This window comes from Cricetulus griseus, assembly GCF_003668045.3.
Source record: "Cricetulus griseus strain 17A/GY chromosome 1 unlocalized genomic scaffold, alternate assembly CriGri-PICRH-1.0 chr1_0, whole genome shotgun sequence".
Lineage (NCBI taxonomy): Eukaryota > Metazoa > Chordata > Mammalia > Rodentia > Cricetidae > Cricetulus > Cricetulus griseus.
This window is the reverse complement of record NW_023276806.1, coordinates 199,496,420-199,514,819: the sequence shown is the minus strand read 5'-3', so window position 1 is coordinate 199,514,819 and position 18,400 is coordinate 199,496,420. Positions and strand designations below refer to the sequence as shown.

The 18,400-nt window shown below is 41.9% G+C and overlaps 1 pseudogene; it reads left to right on the top strand.

Moving 5' to 3' along the window:
- The first annotated feature begins 10,375 nt into the window (after positions 1-10,375).
- Positions 10,376-17,465, top strand: LOC113832816 (annotated as a pseudogene).
- Positions 17,466-18,400: the final 935 nt, after the last annotated feature.

The window sequence follows — 18,400 nt, the reverse complement described above, 5'->3', positions numbered from 1 at the left end:
GACAGAGGGCTGATCTCCAAAATATACAAAGAACTCAAGAAGCTAGTCTCCAAAACACCAAACAATCCAATTAAAAAGTGGGGTACAGAACTAAATAGACAATTCTCAATAGAGGAATCTAAAATGGCTGAAAGACACATAAGAAAGTGTTCAACATCCTTAGCCATCAGGGAAATGCAAATCAAAACAACTCTGAGATACCATCTTACTCCTGTCAGAATGGCTAAAATCAAAAACACCAATGACAGTTTATGCTGGAGAGGATGTGGAGAAAGAGGAACACTCCTCCACTGCTGGTGGGAGTGCCAACTTGTACAGCCACTTTGGAAATCAGTATGGTGACTCCTCAAGAAAATGGGAATGAGTCTACCACAAGATCCAGCAATTCCACTCCTAGGCATATATCCAAAAGAAGCACATTCATACAAAGACATCTGTTCAACGATGTTCATAGCAGCACTATTTGTAATAGCCAGAAACTGGAAGCAGCCTAGATGCCTCTCAACTGAAGAATGGATGGAGAAAATGTGGTACATTTACACTATGGAGTACTACTCAGGAGATGAACTTCTAACCTGTCCTTTGAAGGGAGTGGGGAGATAATGAGTTGACTAGACCCAAGATAAATGATAAACGGGTGTTTTATTGGGGAACAACTTACACAGATGATAATAAAGAACCACTGCAGCCTTCGTGTTCCAGAAGATGCAGTCTCTGCCCTCAGGATCCAATCAGCCACTCAAGAGAGAGAGAGAGCACCCTCATCGCACTTCCCCACCTTCCAGTCACAGACACACCTGAAGCCACGCCCAACAGGGTGTGGCCACTAACAAATACACTGGCAAGGCCACTACAGTTCTTCACTGTGCCCAGAAATTTATGAGGAAGGATGAAGATTCAATGTATATGGTCATCACCCAGCCTCTTTGAGCTCACTGGTGCATGGATCACACACACACACACACCCATACAACCATTTGTCCACACTGTACACTGCAGCTGACAACACTAAACTCAGCATCCCCATCACTTCAGAACTGAAAGAATCTAGGTTGTAAACTGCACCTCTTTTTGATTGACCACATAGCACTGCCCTTTTGGTGGGTGTGGTGTTGTCCTGCCTTGAAGCATCTTCTCTGTATCTACATAGTAAATCAAGGAATAATTCATCCACTCTGGGGCCTCCTCACCCTTAATCTAACACATCTGTGTGTAATGAGGAAAGCAAAGAGAAAGCCAGCATCTCTCATCTCTCCTTTAGAGTTTTAAAGCTGTAGAATAAAAATAAAATAATTTGTTCAAAACTTCCCTTCCTATTTTCTGTTCTCAATTTTCTGATCCATCAAAATGGGTAGATTTCTCTTTCTCAATTTTCTGACAACTTGGCAGTTCTCACTATGGAAGTTCTGAAATGGTGGGAAGAGCTGTTAGTTGTCACAGTGGTGGGTAAGGTGTGGTCAGCACTCATTTGAACAGGATAGGTGACGTGAGCTGTTTCTCTTTGCTTGGTTGACCCCTTGCAATAATGGCTTTATTAACATACAAGTCACATACTGTGAAATTCACTTATTTAAAGAGTTACTTGAGAGCTTTTATTTTTGTGTTTTATGCAGATTTAATAGGGTGTACATTGGCTTTAACATAGCTATTACAATTCTTCCAAATGTGGCAACAGATTTTCAACATTGAAATGCCTTGAATCAGTCCTGGTGGCTCACTCCTTTAATCCTAAGCAAAGGCCCAGCAGATCTTTATGAGTTTGAGGCTAACCTGGTCTACATAATGACTTCCAGGACAACCAGAGCTACATAATGAGACCCTGTCTCAAAAAGAAAAAGAGAGAGAGAGAAAGAGAGAGAGAGAGAGAGAGGGAGGGAGGGAGGGAGGAAGGAAGGAAGGAAGGAAAAAGCCTTTAGGGTTTTTTTTTCTCATTGTTATTTGTGATGTTGTATTTTAGTGGGTATTTGTCTTAGTTAGGGTTTGTACTATTGTGAAGAGTCACCATGACCACAGCAACTCTTTTTTTGTTTGTTTGTTTGTTTGTTTGTTGTTTGTTTTTTGTTGTTGTTTTGTTTCTCAAGACAGGGTTTCTCTGTGGCTTTGGAGGCTCTTGTAGACCAGGCTGGTCTCGAACTCAGAGATCCGCCTGCCTCTGCCTCCCAAGTGCTGGGATTAAAGGCGTGCACCACCACCGCCCAAGACTGGGTTTCTCTAAGTAGCTTTGGACCCTATCCTGGTACTCCCTCTGTAGACCAGGCTGTCCTTGAACTCACAGAGATGTGCCTGCCTCTGCCTCCCGAGTGCTGAGATTAAAGGTGTGTGCCACCAAAGCCCAGCTCACAGCAACTCTTATAAAGGACAACATTTAATTGGCTATGGCTTACAAGTTCAGGTTTAGTTCAGTGTCATCATGGCAGGAAGCACAGTGGGACACAGGCAGACATGGTGCTGGAAAAGGAACAGAGAGTTCTAGATCCACAGGCAATAGTAAAAGAAAGAAACCCTGAGCCTGGCTTGAGTAACCCCCACCGCCCAGTACACTTCCTCCAAAATGGCCACACCTTCTAATAGTGCCACTCCCTTTGAGCCTATGGGGTCAATTTTCAACCACCACAGTATTACATCTATGTGGAGGTCAGAAGACAACTTGTGGGAGCTGGTTCTCTTCCCCCATGTAGATCCTAGAGATCAGACTCAGATCATCAGGCTTGGCAGCCAATGCCACCCCTCCAACTATCTTGCAGTTTTAAAAAATACATTATCAATAATCAACTCACAATGCAATATAACAGCATAACTTTTTGTTCCCAACTATATCAGTATATGAATCTTTCCCTATCTCTCCCTACCCTCAAAGGCTTTTAGTGTAATCAGAGATAAGCAACATTACCAATCTTAGGACATTTAAAGAGAATCCCTATACCTTTTTAACACCCACTCCCCACTTTTCCTCAACTCAATCCAAAATTTGTTTTCTGTAGCTATGGATTTGCCTAATACGTGCATTTCACATAAAAGGAGTCACCCAATGTGTGTCTGACTTCTTTCATTTAACACAATGCTTCTAAGGGTCATCCATGTAGTATGTAAGTACTTCATTTTATGTCTGAATAATATATTATTTTACTGGTATACCTCTAAGTTTACACATGATGACAGACACTTAGGTTGTTTCCATTTTGCAGTCAAGTTGCTAATGAGCATTAGTATAGAAGATTTGTGTGGGCAAATAGTCTCGGTTTTCCTGGATATATATCTAGAAGTGTAATTTCAGGGTCACATGGTAACAGTACAATTAATATTTTTAGGGAAAGTTACTGTCCAAAGTTACTGTACCATTTTACAAACCCTCCAGAAATATATGAAGGTTTCTATTTATGAAGCATTGCCAACACTTATTGATGGGGGAGGTCCTTCTATGTGCTGTAAATATATGCTTCTCTTATTGACTGATGAATAAAGCTGTTTTGGCCAATGGACAGGCAGGATGTAGCCAGACAGGAAATATAGGTGGGGATACCTGACAAGGAGAAAACTGGGAAGAGGAACTCAGAGAGTGGGTCAAGAGTGAGACACCTTATAGCTGCCGAGGAAGAAAGAGACACAGGCATTCTCCAGTAAGCCAAGATTATGTGGAGACACACTGATTAATAGAAATGGATTAATAATTAAGAGATAGCTAGCCAGTAAGAAGCCTGAGCCACAGGCCAAATAGTTTATAATTAATATAAGCCTCTGTGTATTTGTTTGTGACTGAACAGCTGCAGGACGGGGCTGGACAGAAACTTCTGTGCACAATTGTTATTGTCTTTTTGGGATAGCCATCCTAGGTGGTATGAAATGGTATTCCTTTGTGGTTTGTTTTTGTATTTCCCAGATGGCTAATAAGGTTGGGCATCTTTTCATGTTTGTTTGCCATTTGTATATCTTTTTGTTGTTGCTATGGTGGTAGTAGTGTTGGAAAGCATGCTTATGTATGTATATGTTCACGTGTGGGAGTGGGCACCTTGCTCAGTCCTTCCTGACTTTATTTGCTGAGGTGGTGTCTATTTGAGGACCCAAATCTCAACCATTCAACTAGTCTAGCTAGACAGTTTGCCCTGGAGATCCCCTGCCCCTGCATCCCAAGTGCTGGAATCACAGGTAGTTCATCACACACCAAGATGGCATTGATGTCAGTTCAGGGAATCGAAACTACGTCCTCAGAGGATACAGTATGATTTGGTCCTCTAAGCCATCTTCCCTGCCTCCCATTTGTGTATCTTTGTCAGAGAATCACCATTCGTAACTCTGGAATACACCATTAAACTTCCCTACAGATAAAGACATCCCTTGGGACTATCTAAGCCTAGACTCTAACATCAGTCTACATAGAATGATGAAGAAGTGTGTGCGGCTACATATACAATGAATTCAAGGGATGCAACTAACCGTGTGAACAGCATCAGTTACACCTTGTTTTATTTGGAAGAGCTGTTCATTACTTAAGAACATCGCATCACCAGTGACGGGCAAAATGTCTTCATCGTATTTGAATTCCTAGTGATGCATTCTTTCTTTATCAGTCTGCGCTTGTTCCCATGACACGCAAATATGTCCCTGATAGAATTCAAGGCACCTAACAGACTCAGAAACATAGACATCTCATCGAATGTTAACAATGAGTCATTATTAAAATAGTCATTTCCAACTAAAATATTTTAATATCGTCTGATGTTATGTAAGAGTAAGTGACTTCTGTTGCAAAAGCTACATTTTAAAATTACCCTGTTTTAATGGCCTATTGTTTTTGAACCGTATTTCAATCCTGTCCCCAGACACTTGTCAAATACTCTTCTTGGTTTCGTCTTCTGCTACTGTTTCACTCTTCAATCTGCCCTCTTCTTAGCCTAGCCAAAGATTTAATATCTAAAATCTTCCAGATACCAAAAAATGGACATACTAGGATTTTAAAAGATGCGTCTTTTGCATGTGATATTTTATCACATTTTCCAGTGTCATAATAAGGGGCTGAGTAGTTTACAATGTGTTAAAAAGACCAGGTTCATTTGAACAGTCTGAATACTCTTCTTCCTCATTTTCCCTCTTCAGCTACCTGTCATTTCTCTCAGCTATTATCCATGCTTCAATTACGGTTATTTCCTCTTTCTCACCACATTCAAATAAGTATGGTCTATTATTGCACATCCTAATTCTAGCTGGTATTTTTATTTCCACCCATACTTCTCCTCTTTCATTTTCTCGTACTTGTTACACAAAGCCGTTTCTTCTCTTAAATTCAAGTTTTCAACGTACAAGACAGACACATCTGACTCCTTCATTACATGTCCTGATATGGACATGCCTAGGCACTTACACAGTGAAAGACTCATTATTCTATAATATATTACTTTCTTCTTGGTTCTCTTTTTTATTGGGTTTAGCTTATTATATTGGTTTGGGGAATTATATGTGGGGATAATTTGTATTATCCGTGACTTCCATTTGAAGTTAATAAAAGATTCTTCGTAACACATTCATTATAGAACTAAACGAGCAGGTCTGAGAGAATAAGAGTCACTGGTTTGTCTGCTTCATGTTTTCCTCCTGTTCTCGTTCGAGGGGAGAACACCTTCTCTGTGCTGAGGCAGGTTCCATGGTCTCAGGTGAGTGGGCTGGGTTCCCAATATGTCAAAGAATTTATATAATAGTCACTAACATGGTGTACGCCACCATAATCCCAGCACTCGGGAGGCAGAGGCAGACGGATCTCTGTGAATTTGAGGCCAGCCTTCTCTATAGAGTGAGTTCCAGGACAGGCACCAAAGCCACAGAGAAACCCTGTCTCAAAAAGCCAAAAAAAAACAAAAAACAAAAAAAAACAAAAATCGTCACAAGCCAAGTATTAAGATTAATAAAGTCATGTAACTACCCTCTCATCCCCAGCATAGTAAGGCCCCAGCTCAACTTCAATGGCTAAACAAAGTCAAAACTTAAGACATATGTTGAAATATATGATGTCAATGACTGCTAATTAAAAGGACTTAATCCAGGCAGAAGACAATTGAATCAAGTCTGATTCCATAAACTCCAGTGTATTAATCAGTGTTCTCCAGAGGAACAGAACTTATTAAATATTATATATATGCATTTATATATATATGCATACATATGTATATAGAAAGGGAATTTATTGGAATGGTTTCCAGGCTGCTGTCCATTAGTCCAACAATGGCTGCCTATCAATGGAGGATCCAAGAATCCAGCTGCTGTTCAGTCCACAAGGCTAAATGTCTCAGCTGATCTTTGTATATTCCAGAACCCTGAAGAAGTAGGGCTTTAATGCCAATGAAGGAATGGACTTGCTAGTGAGTTCCTTGACTTAATGGGAGCGTGGCTTCATTCCTCATATGGAGTCCCTCTTGTGTACACATTTATCCCAACTCCCCTTTGTATCAAGACACTGGTCATAGTGGGTTAGGGACACAAAAAAATACAGTTTTTCCTTTAGTCCATAGTTATGATACAATGACCTTATTTCTAAAGTCACATTCTGAGGACTTGGGGTTAGGGCCTGAAAATATAAAATTTGAAGAGAGGAAGACAATTCAATCCATGCCACACATAATGCATTCCTCTTTGCTACTGCAATAATGCTTATTGTTTGTGAAATCATGGCTGTGAGAGAAGGGAAGTAAAACAGTGGTCTCAAATAGCAGCATAGCAACTACCCCTACTTTCAGTCTTTAGTCCTTCCATTTACCTCTTAAAGAAGAAAAGGGTTGATCAGTATTTTCTGTGAGAACCAATATAATAGCACTTGCAATTTAACTACTTGTGAACAAACTGCCGTAATTACCAACCATCCTGCATCTTCAAAAAAGGCTATTATTTTGTAAATTTAGACATCCTTATTTTCTTTCTTTAATAGGCACATGACATATTTCAAAATAGCTAGAAGAGTTCAAAATTCCCATCACATGAAATGATTAATGAGTAGAGTTGGAAATACTTAGTGTCCCAATTGGAATGATTATATATATATATATATATATATATATATATATATATATATAAACTATAATGCATTAAATTACCATAATGTGCCCCATAAGACACAAAATTAAAAAATATAAAGCATACTGTTACTTTTAATATGTAACTAATAGGTCTATAATTAGCAAAGTCTATATGTAAGTATAGCACATTCATGTCTGGTACCTGTAGAGGCCAGAAGAGGACACTGAATCTCCTAGAAGAACCATGTGGGTTGTGGGAGCCAAATCCAAGTCCTCTTCAAGAGCAACAAGTGCTCCCAACCACTGAGACACCTCTCAGGTCCCTGTTCCTCTGTGTTTGAGCATGTAAACACTGCCACTGTGCACTCCACCGTTTTCCTCCGGACTGTGAATTTTCTAAGCCAAGTCCAATGTGAGCAAAGATGTAAAACACAGGAAAATTGCCTTCTGGCTATTTTTCCCTTCCTGCCCTGCTCTTTCCCCTTGTGTAGCGTGCTTAAAGCCTTGTTCTGTGCACTCTCTGGCCTTCCTGACCATACTTTGGGTACTCTAACTTACCTGCATGAACCTTGATGTGACCCTACCTGCCTCTACTGCTCAGGAGTTATTATTCTTAAGTTCACATAGGGAAGTTGGTCAATTCTATATTTCTATGGAACTCAAATCTTTAAGATGGTTTCTTTGATCATGTGTAATAAAACTAATGAATTGGCCCATGCTAATGTGGAGTACAAGACAGAGAAAGTACCCAGGATTCTTCTAAACCATCCAGGAAAACCTCTGTTGGGGACAAAAAGGAAAGAGAGAGACCAGTTTGGGGATGTGATGGTTTAAAAGAAAATAGCCCCCAAAGGGAGTGGCACTATTAGGGCATGTGGCTTGTTGGAGGGAGTGTGTCACTGTGGGAATGGGCTTTGAGGTCTCTTTTGCTCAAGCTTCACTCAGTGTGACACTCAGACCAATTCCTGTTACCTGCAAGAGGTAGGACACTCAGCTGCTTCTCCAGCACCTGTCTGCCTGCATGCTGCCATGTTTCCCACCATGATGATAATGGACTAAACCTCTGAATGGTAAGTTGCCACCTCAAATGTTTTCTTTATAAGAGTTGCCATGGCCATGATGTCTCTTCACAGCAATAGAAACCCTAACTAAGATGGGGAAAGGAGAGTGTCTTGTAACTTTGTTGTCTAATCAAGCCTAACAACTTTTGTTAGGACTTTTAGGAAAGGCCAACTAAATGAAGTACTGAGTCCAGGGTCTAAAGCAAATATAGATCCCCATACCCAGCATTCTGACTCATAGGAGATAGGCAACTACCTAAAGGATCGTAACCTCCTGGATAAGCCCAGTGCCTTGTCTTTTCCCCCTGACAAATGCACCATGGTGCTATAATTCTAAAATGGAGATAACTGCCATCTTGTCCTGTCTTGAGACAATATAGGGCATGCATCTGGCCCTCCTTTAACCTAACCCAGGACCATTATTAGGGCAGAAGGAGGCAGCAATGATATGTCCCATCTCCTGAAGCAACCTGGTTGCTGACCTGGGCAGACAGTGGCAATGATCATTTGTTGAAGCAAGGTGGATCCAGGGCAACAAGATAGAGAGAGCTACAAAACCTGATAAAGGATGTTGGAGAGACAAAGGGAAGAAACTTCGTGTGTTGACACTCTACATGCCCAAGACACTGTTCCACCAAACTTACTGTTAAGAAGTTCCAAGACAGCAGCCACAGAGCATTAAACCCCAAACACGGGGGCCCTGTAGGGAAGGGAGTGATATTCTTATCCATGTAGCTATTTACAGTGTCCCTTCACCCATGTGGCATTTAAAATGACAATAAAACATCCTGCAAAAAGCATAAGACCTGGATGAGAAGACCTGCATTTGTTCTGAATTTCAGGTTTACCAACTGAATGATGTTATCATTAAATTTTCCAAAAGCATGCTATTGTCAATTAGACAGTTTCCTATTAGAAGATATACTACCAAGGTTAAAGTAAGCAAGAATGTGTGACAGACTTATCTACCAGATGCCAGCCACCTCCTTTTTTTAGTGCAGGGTTATAGAAGGCCTCCTCTTCCTACTCACAGGCAGGTGGAGCCATATGACCAAGTTCTTTCCCTGAGAATGTAAGCACAGGTTAACATCTGCCACTTCCAGGGCAGGTGCAGAAAAATCTCCTGCAGCCTTTTCTGGTCTCATTGACTAATTACAGATGATAATGCAAACATGAAACAGAAGATCCAGAAAGACAGGAGCCACAATATATAAATAGAAGTCAAGGTATCTATTATTTAGCTTAGAAAGATCTTTAAAACTTTATTTGACCAGACTCTATTTAAAATTCACCATTTCCTACCATTATCAAGATAGGTACTCAAGGCATTATATGAACATAAACCTACTTTTTCAGTAATAAAAATCATCAATATTGTCATATTTCTTTATACCTATTACAGATATGTGTTTTAAAATAAAATGTATTCAAAGGATATGACAGACTCTGAAGACCCCCCCCCATGGAAGACCTTACTCTTCCTGGGGAGCAGAAAGGGTATGGGATAGGTAGGGTGTTAGCGAGGGCCAGAGGAGGAGGGGAGGGAGAGGGAACTGGGATTGACATATAAAACAACCTAATTTAAATAAAAATATAATGTATTCTCATCAGTTCTTGGTATTACAATACATATTAAACCTATTCCTAGTTCTTAATATTTAATGAATTGGTAGAAAGTACATATTACTGTATCATTAAGTAGTTCTTTTAATACTTTAATAACAAATCTCAGAATGTCATTATATAATCTTACATATATTTTTATGCATTTGTAAACATTATTCAAAGAAGAAAGTTTGGCACTTGATGAGACCTCCTAAAGTCGTCCATGGCAGACACAACAAATTTCAGAAACTCTGAGGGTTTAGACTGTCATAGAAAGTCTGCAGAGACAGAACTTAGAACGAGAGAAAGGAATTACTACAAAGAGATATGGAGTGCCTTTTGGAGCAGTGAACTCATTTTGTATCTCAAATGTAAGTGGTTCTACAGAAGTCTGGATTTTTCAAAACTCTCACCTGTGCACCTAAAAAAGAAAGATTTTACTGTATAAAATTACAACCAAGTAAATATACCTTTGTTTAAAAACTGCCATGGGATGGCGAGGATTGCAGAGTGGCAAGAGTAAAGCAGTTGTCATAACGATAGCACGAAGGAGAAGCATCCTCTGACCTGGGGAGTGGCTCAGAACTGTTTTGAATGATGGAGATGTAACTGCTACTGCGCCACTAGGGCCACTCCATAGGGTGCCCTCTGCCTCAGACCTTCCTATTCAGTCCCCACTGTAACTGCAGAGGGACAGAGTATGAAAGAGAGATGACTCAGGGACCTAAGACAGTATCCACACCCCGCTCAGTCAGACACCAACCACTTCTTTTAGTTCATACCATCGCCACCATCAAACCCAAAGCTGCCCTCACCACAATCGTCAACAGCAACAACCACCAGCAGCCATTCCACAACTCCCATCACCACCACCATTACCATTGGGTCATCACCGCCACAAACACCAGTAGCAGCAAATCCACCATCACCATAACCACCTTAACCACCACCATTCGGTAGCAGCCCTACCACCACCACCGCCACCGCCACCGCCACCGCCACACCGTCACCACCATCACCACCATCACCACCATCACCGCCACCACCGCCATCACCACCACCATCACCATCACCATCATCACACCATCACCACCACCACCATCACCATCACCACACCATCACCACCACCACCACCACCGCCTCACCACCACCACCACCACCATCACCACCATCACCACCACCACCACCACCGCCATCACCACCACTACCATCACCACCACCACCATCACCATCACCACCACCACCACCACCATCACCACCATCACCATCACCACCACCATCACCACCACCATCTTCAGTAACCCCACTGCTCCTGCCAGCAACACCCGCGACACTGCTACTGCCGCCATAATCACTGTCCCTGTCAGCACCTTCCAAGTAGATCCAGAGGCTTTCCCTGTTATGTATAGTGTAGGAGCAGAGTTTAACATTTGAAAATCAATGCTACTGAATTTTTATTCCTATCCCCACCTGGCAGGGGAAATAGTACAGAGGCTTACAGCATGGTTGGGAGACTATTCTACTAACTTGTGTGCCTTCAGAGTTGTAAGGACTAAACTCCCAGGCATCACAGGAACCTGTTATGCCAGGCAGAGTACAATTTGAAAACAATTGAACCTCTTCATGTGATTTGAAAACATGAACCACAGTGATTTGAGACTTTTTGACAGAGTGAATAATAACTAGAAATTCCCTGAACACCAAGTTCATCCCGAGCACTGAGCTTGGCGTGTGTTTAAACATAACCTCCTTCACACCTAGGAGATGTGTTACCTTGAGCCAAGGTAAGTGGATGCAATACTCCAACTCCACCAGCAGAATTACTGGTTTACCAATAGGCTGTGTCCACATACGTCTTAACAAGCACATCTACTGGTCTGGCAATCACTAATTCCTTAGGCATGAAGATCTCGAGGCAGAAACAAGGTCCAGTAAATCACAGAGCACTGCCAGGCAACAGCTCACCAGGGCATTAACTTGTTGGTTAATAGGTGTCCACAGCAGGAAGCATGGCATGTGAGAACTGTTTCTTGTCACTAATGCCCTTGGTTGTAGCTGAACAGTATGCATTTGCAGTCCTGAGGCATATCAGAGCCAAAGCAAAACCACAACCAATTGTTTCCCATGGGTTTTGGTGGTCACAGTGGTGAAATTGGGGGGCGGGGGTGTTGGTTTGTTTACTTGCTTGCTTCTTTTGCTGTGTTGCTTGTACGTAGCCAAAAGTTCATCATAAAGTGATTCACCAAGGCAGAAACTAAAAGCCAAGCCTAAAGATGAATTCATCATGTTTTTCAATCAAACCCAGAGCAGGGAAAAGGCAAGGACTTCACCTTAGCCATTGCTACAAGCTGCTCAGCTCCCTCATCCATACACTGAAGGTCAGACTCCCAGTATCTCAGAGTGTGAGTCAATTCAGGGGGAGATTTTGAAGAGTCGATTAACTTCAGTGAAGTTACTTCTCGCATGTGTTCAGGGCTGACCGCTTGGTATTGAATAACCAAGAGTTGTGTTCTTCCCCAGGGAAGAGCGTTTCTGCTGCCCTCAGCGTTCTTTAGTTGCCTGTAGTTCTTTATAGGATTGAGGTCTCATGGGCTTTCCACCATCTACATTAGCATGTCTATTGCCCCCAAAAGCATATGTACCAGCAACATTACATAGGCTGAGCAGGTTGTGTTTGTATATTTAGATATATGCATCCATACACATTTGTATATAACAACAATTAATGAAAACACAGAGCATGAATTTGAGAGCAAGGAGTATACAGAAAGGTTTGTAAGGAGGAAAGGGGAAACAATGTAATTATAAAAGAAATAATTTATATAAATAAAAAGAAAGTGAAAAATCTGACTTAGTAAATCAAGATACTTTGTATAGCAATTGCTGTAATAAAGGGCAATGAACATCCCCCCGAAAAAAATGAAGTTCCTAAAAGGGTCCTAATCCAGGAAGACTGGTAGCCCTATAGGAAGGAGAAATTAGACACAAACAATACACACAAAAAAAGTCAGATGATGACACAGGGGTAGGAAGGGAACCAAAAGGGAGGCCTCAGGAGAAAGCACACATCTGAAACCTTGGTTTTAGATTTAGAATTCCCAGAAATGAGACAACTGATTTCTGTGGTTTGGGCCACCTAATACAGCCCTAGCAAACTGACAGAGCTATCTTTATTTTTCAACAATCTCTTTAACATTAAATTGCATCCTTATAGAGCAGAAGTGAACAAGCATGCATTATTCAGTCCAATCCTTCCTTTTATTTATAGTAATAAGATCGAGTAGTATTGAGTACCGAGTGATACAGACAATGTGGGGACATGTGTTTAGGTTTATATCCACCCTATTCTGGATTTATTGTCGTCTCCAGTTTTATAGATTCAGAGGCCCTACAAACACCAAAGCCTGGTATTCAAAGTTCTGCTTGACACCAAACTGCTGATCTCTTAATCACTACCCTGGAAGGACTTCAGCCATTTGCCTAAAATTAACGACTGCAATGGAAGTTACCTGACTCCAAAATTCCAATCCCTCCTCAAATACTGTAAAAACATTTTGAAACACGTTTTTTGTTTGTTTTGTTTTGTTTTGTTTTTTTGAGACAGAGTTTCTTGTGTAGCTTTGGAGCCTCTTCTGGCACTCGCTCTGGAGACCAGGCTAGCCATGAACTCAGAGAGATCTGCCTGCCTCTGCCTCCCAAGTGCCAGGATTAAAGGCGTGCGCCATCACTGCCTGGCTTGAAACACAATTTTTCCAAGTTACCAGCTGGTATATCCTTATCTAGCCAAGCTCTGAGATCCCCTGAATCTGCCTCCTATTCTATAATATTTGATGGCTAACATTATGTTTTAAGTTAAATTACTGTGCCTAAGAGATCTATAAGACAAAATGCCTCTCACCTGTAAGCACCCTGCCCAAAGACAGTTAAGTTCCCACAATACTGGGAGCTGTTGTTCATGTAAGATAACAAGCCATGTGTTTTTGCTTCTGTGAACAAGTGTGGTTGCCCCAACTGCCCAGGATTGCGCTTGATCACACACAGGCAAGAGGCACGTTTTGGGGTGTATGCTTGCTCCTGATTAGACAAAGGTAGGAAGCCTGTTGTCTTGTGGGGTTTGCCTTTATAAGCCCCTGACTGATGTAATTTGTCACCATACTCTGGGAATCCTAGGTATGGTCCAGTGTCCATCATCCTGGCCAGTATTTAGTAAAGCTCACTTCAAATTTGGCTCAAAAATTGTGGTAGTGGTCCCATTCTCATCTGGTGGGGTTAACAAATAGACTTGTAAACACAGTTTGTATGGCATCATAGGGTTTGTGGGCTTCATAAAAATGAGTGCAGCTTCCAAGGACTGTGAACATCTGGAGCCGGATACTTACAGATAACAGACGGTGAAGGGCCACACTTAGGTTTGAAGAAGAAAAGTCAAAAAAGTCACATCTAGAACACATGAAATGGTTCTCACCACCCCTGAAGATTCCTAAGCTTAGCTGCATCCTAAACATTACTGGGTTTTGTTGGTTTCCCCTTTGTTCACAACTGGAATCCCAAATCATACCTAAATGTGTTTCTTCTGGAGGCCACATATTTTATAAAGATGGTCTTTTACTTTTTTAAAAATTAGTACATGGTAATTGAACATGTCTTCCAGATGCAGTGTGGCATCTCAATACACATATATCATGCATATATCACAATCAGATCCGGACAACTGGCAGAACATTCTAGATGCTTTTACAGGCAGTCTGTACACAAGTGGGGAAGCGTGGCATTAGCAGGTTCTCTTCTGAAAGAGCTGCTGTTCCTTCTCTATATACTTGTGGCTTTCACTTGAACTCACCAGCCACTCTGGAACTGGCTGCAGATGTTCTCATTGAAAACAGTGTCAATTTTCATTTGTAAACTCCTTAACACAAACTTCCAATTTATCGCTGCAATGTGAAAAATCACAGATGGAAGATGCTGAATTCTAAGCATGAAATTCTTTTTTCAGTGATAGAAGAAAAATACCTCTGAGACAGACTGTGTCATATGTTAGGGGTTCTTCAAATGCGATCCTTAGGCCTTCATGGATGCCAGCACATAGGACAGGAAAAGCTCTAGTTCATACCAAGTCAGAAGTGTGGCAACCCATGAGCCAGCAAGATGGCTCAACCGGGAAAAGGTATTGCCTGCCAAGCATGAGAACCTGAATTCAGTCCCTGGGAGCTGCGTGGTAAAAGGTGAGAACCGACTCCTACAAGTTGTCCTCTTACCTCGGCATGCATGTACCCACATAAATAAACAGATAAGTTCCAGGAAGCGGGACTACATAGAGAGACTGCCTCAAAAATAAATAAGTAAATAAGATTTTAAAAATGTCAATAACTGTTCTAAGGCCTCCAGGTGATTTGGGGACACATACACACACACACACACACACACACACACACACACACACACACACACACACACACACACGTTTTAGAACTACTGTCTGATTCATACGAGAAATGCTAATGTCTTTAAATGCTGAATTCCAAAATCTTTGATAAACAAAATGATTTAAAATGGAAAATTGTCAGAATCACCCAAACTATTAAATCTTGTTCCATTAATGGCACAGTCACCTTTTGCCTATGCCTATTGTGACCTCTTAGGTGTCTTAAACACAGGGAGGAGGGTAGAGCTGTCAGCATTGACCATAAATTATCTTTTGATTAAATAAATGTATTATTATAGATTATGGTGCTAACTTACGGTTTTGTTTTGTTTTTGTTTTTTGGGTTTACTTTGTTTTTTTTTTTTTTTCTTGTTGTTGTTATGTTGTTTTTGAGACAGTTTCTCTGTATAGCCTTGGCTGTCCTGCAACTTGCCAGGTAGACCAGGGTAGCCTCAAACTCAGAGATCCACCTGTCTCTGTTTCCTGAGTACTGTGATTAAAGGCATGAGCCACCATGCCTTGGCCTGTTTTAGGATTTCTATTATTGTAATAAACATCACAACCAACAGCAACTTAAGAAAGAAAGGATATAATCTTACTCTTCCAATTAACAGCTCATCACTGAGGGGAGTTGGGGCAGGAATTCAAGGCAGGAACCTGGAGGCAGGAGCTGATGCAGAGCCCATAGAGGGATGCTACTTTCTGGCTTGATCTCCATGGCTTCCTCAACCTGAGGATCACCTGCCCAGGGATGGGACCACCCACAGTGATCTGGGCCCTCCCAAACCAATCACTAACTAAGAAAATGTCCCCACAGGCCAATCTTACAGAGGTATTTTAATTTTTTATTGAAAATAGATTTTTCCATATATTGAATACAGTATATACATATACTATAGAATATATTATGATTGTGGTTCTCCTCCCTCAACTCCTCCTCTCCCCATCCACCCACCCAAATCCATTAGAAAACAAGCTCTGATCTACAAGAGCTAGTTCCAGGACAGCCTCCAAAGCCACAGAGAAACCATCTCAAAAAACCAAAAAAAAAGTGACAGAAGCCAGTTAGAAGCCAGTCCATATACAGTTAGCCATACCCAAGTCTCTCCATTAGCTTTGGAGGCAGAAGTGCCAAAGAACAGCAATCTTCGCCAGGCCTATAAGGCTCACCAACAGAGCCAACGAGCAGACCGTTTGTTAGCTGCTAGGAAATACGAAGAAGCGATTTCTTGTCACAAAAAAAGGCTACAGCTTATCTCTCTGAAGCCATGAGGTTGACACAGTCTGAGCAGGCTCACTTATCACTGGAACTGCAACGGGACAGCCACATGAAACAGCTTCTCCTCATCCAGGAGAGGTGGAAGAGGGCAAAACGTGAGGAGCGGTTGAAAGCACAGCATAGCACAGACAGGGACGAATCCCCCACCTGCAGGCATCTCACGGCCCTCTGAGGACCTGGGGGGGCAGAACCCTCTGCTTTCTCAAACATACATCCCTTCCACAGAGAAGCGCCTCCCTGAGGGTCAGGGAGTCTTTGACAGGGATCTGGACACACTGCTATATTTACTTCAGCAAAAGAATAAGCCAACAGAACCGTGCATTGGAAACAAAGACGATAAAACAATTATAGAGGAGCAGGCAACCAGAATTGCGGATTTGAAGAGGCACGTGGAGTTCCTGGTGGCTGAGAATGAAAGATTGAGGAAGGAAAACAAACAACTAAAGGCTGAGAAGGCCAGACTTCTGAAAGGTTCAACAGAGAAGGAGCTGGACATTGATGCTGACTTTGTTGAGAAGTCAGAGCTGTGGAGCTTGCCACCACACTCGGAAACTGCCACAGCCTCTTCAAACTGGCAGAAGTTTGCTGCCAATACTGGGAAATCCCAATACCCAATCTTCCTCCTCTGGACTTCCCATCTCCAGAACTTCCTCTTATGGAGCTCTCTGAGGACATTCTGAAAAGATTCATGAATGATTAAAATGGAAGGCCATCGGAGAGGCTGGTGACAGTTAATCCAGAAAAGAATACAAAGGGAAAGCAACGCCCCAGGGGAATCCCAGAAATGCTCCTTCATCTGGTCTACTGTGAGAGAAGAGGCCATGCCAGGACCTGGGAAAGTCACGGTGAAACATCACTTATCTTACAACTACAGCTCATGATTCCGACTTGGCAGACACTGAACTCTTGGATGGAGGTTCGCTTTCTTATGATACAAACCAAATGGCTACCTGGAATAATTTTTCAAACAGTTATTTTTCTTATCTTCAGGGTTAAATGTATAAAAGTATGTCACGTGTAATTAATCTATAATGCCATAAATGATAATGCAAAAGCTAAATATGGTGGCCTGAAAGGCTCGCTCGTATTTGGAACATGCTTTCTATCGTGCATTGACTGTATGCATTTTATGCACATTTTGTGTGTTGAGATACAGTGTGTAAGAGACACCTTCCAGATGGAACTGTATGTGCACGGTTTGCACTACTCGTAACATAATGATAACCTCAAGACTATCAGGAGAAATATTTAAATTTCCGTTTTATGAAGAAAGGATCCAAATTATTAGTTATGCTTTTTAAAAAATCACCAGTTTACATAATTAATCGGGGTGCATTTGAAGTTCTAACTTTGTGTTATATGATGCATTATTAGAAAATGCTGATGAACACTCCTTTGTTCTGAATGATGCATTGTGAAAGTAACGCTAGTTAGCAGTATTTGATTGTAAGAAATCAATAAAGTAATTGTGTTTCCAAAAAGAAAAAAAAAAAGAAAGAAAGAAAAGAAAACAAGCAGGCTCTGCACCCTGGGGGAAGGGAGGCAGAAGCCAGCAACAGGGCCCCCTGGTGGACGCCATTACCATGAACAGGCATGTGGTGGAGAAATGGGCGAGAAGCTGCTGAGTGGTTTGCTCGCTGTGGAGAGAAGTAGATCTGTTCTCACAACACAAAGGTGGTGAGGAACAGGCTGACATGGGTGGCCAAGTGATGTCTGGCCTGTGCTGCTGCCAAGGGCCATGCCTGGCATGGCCCTAGTGCAGCAAATGTCTGTGTTGATGTTTGTAGGCTGTGTTACTAGAGAAGGCTGTTTTTTTGCCTGTGGTCTGGGCCACCACCTGAGGCCAAGTTGATATCAGAGAGTCGTGCTGCTGCTTCGACCATACTAAACTGAGTGGCCTGCACTGCCACCCCGAGCCCTGGTGACATCCACACCCAAGCTGCAGCCGAGGGCCATATCTGGGTTTGTGACCCTACAGCAGCCAGGGTCTGTGTTGATGTCCATGGGTCATGTTACCACCAGTGACCATTAGAGA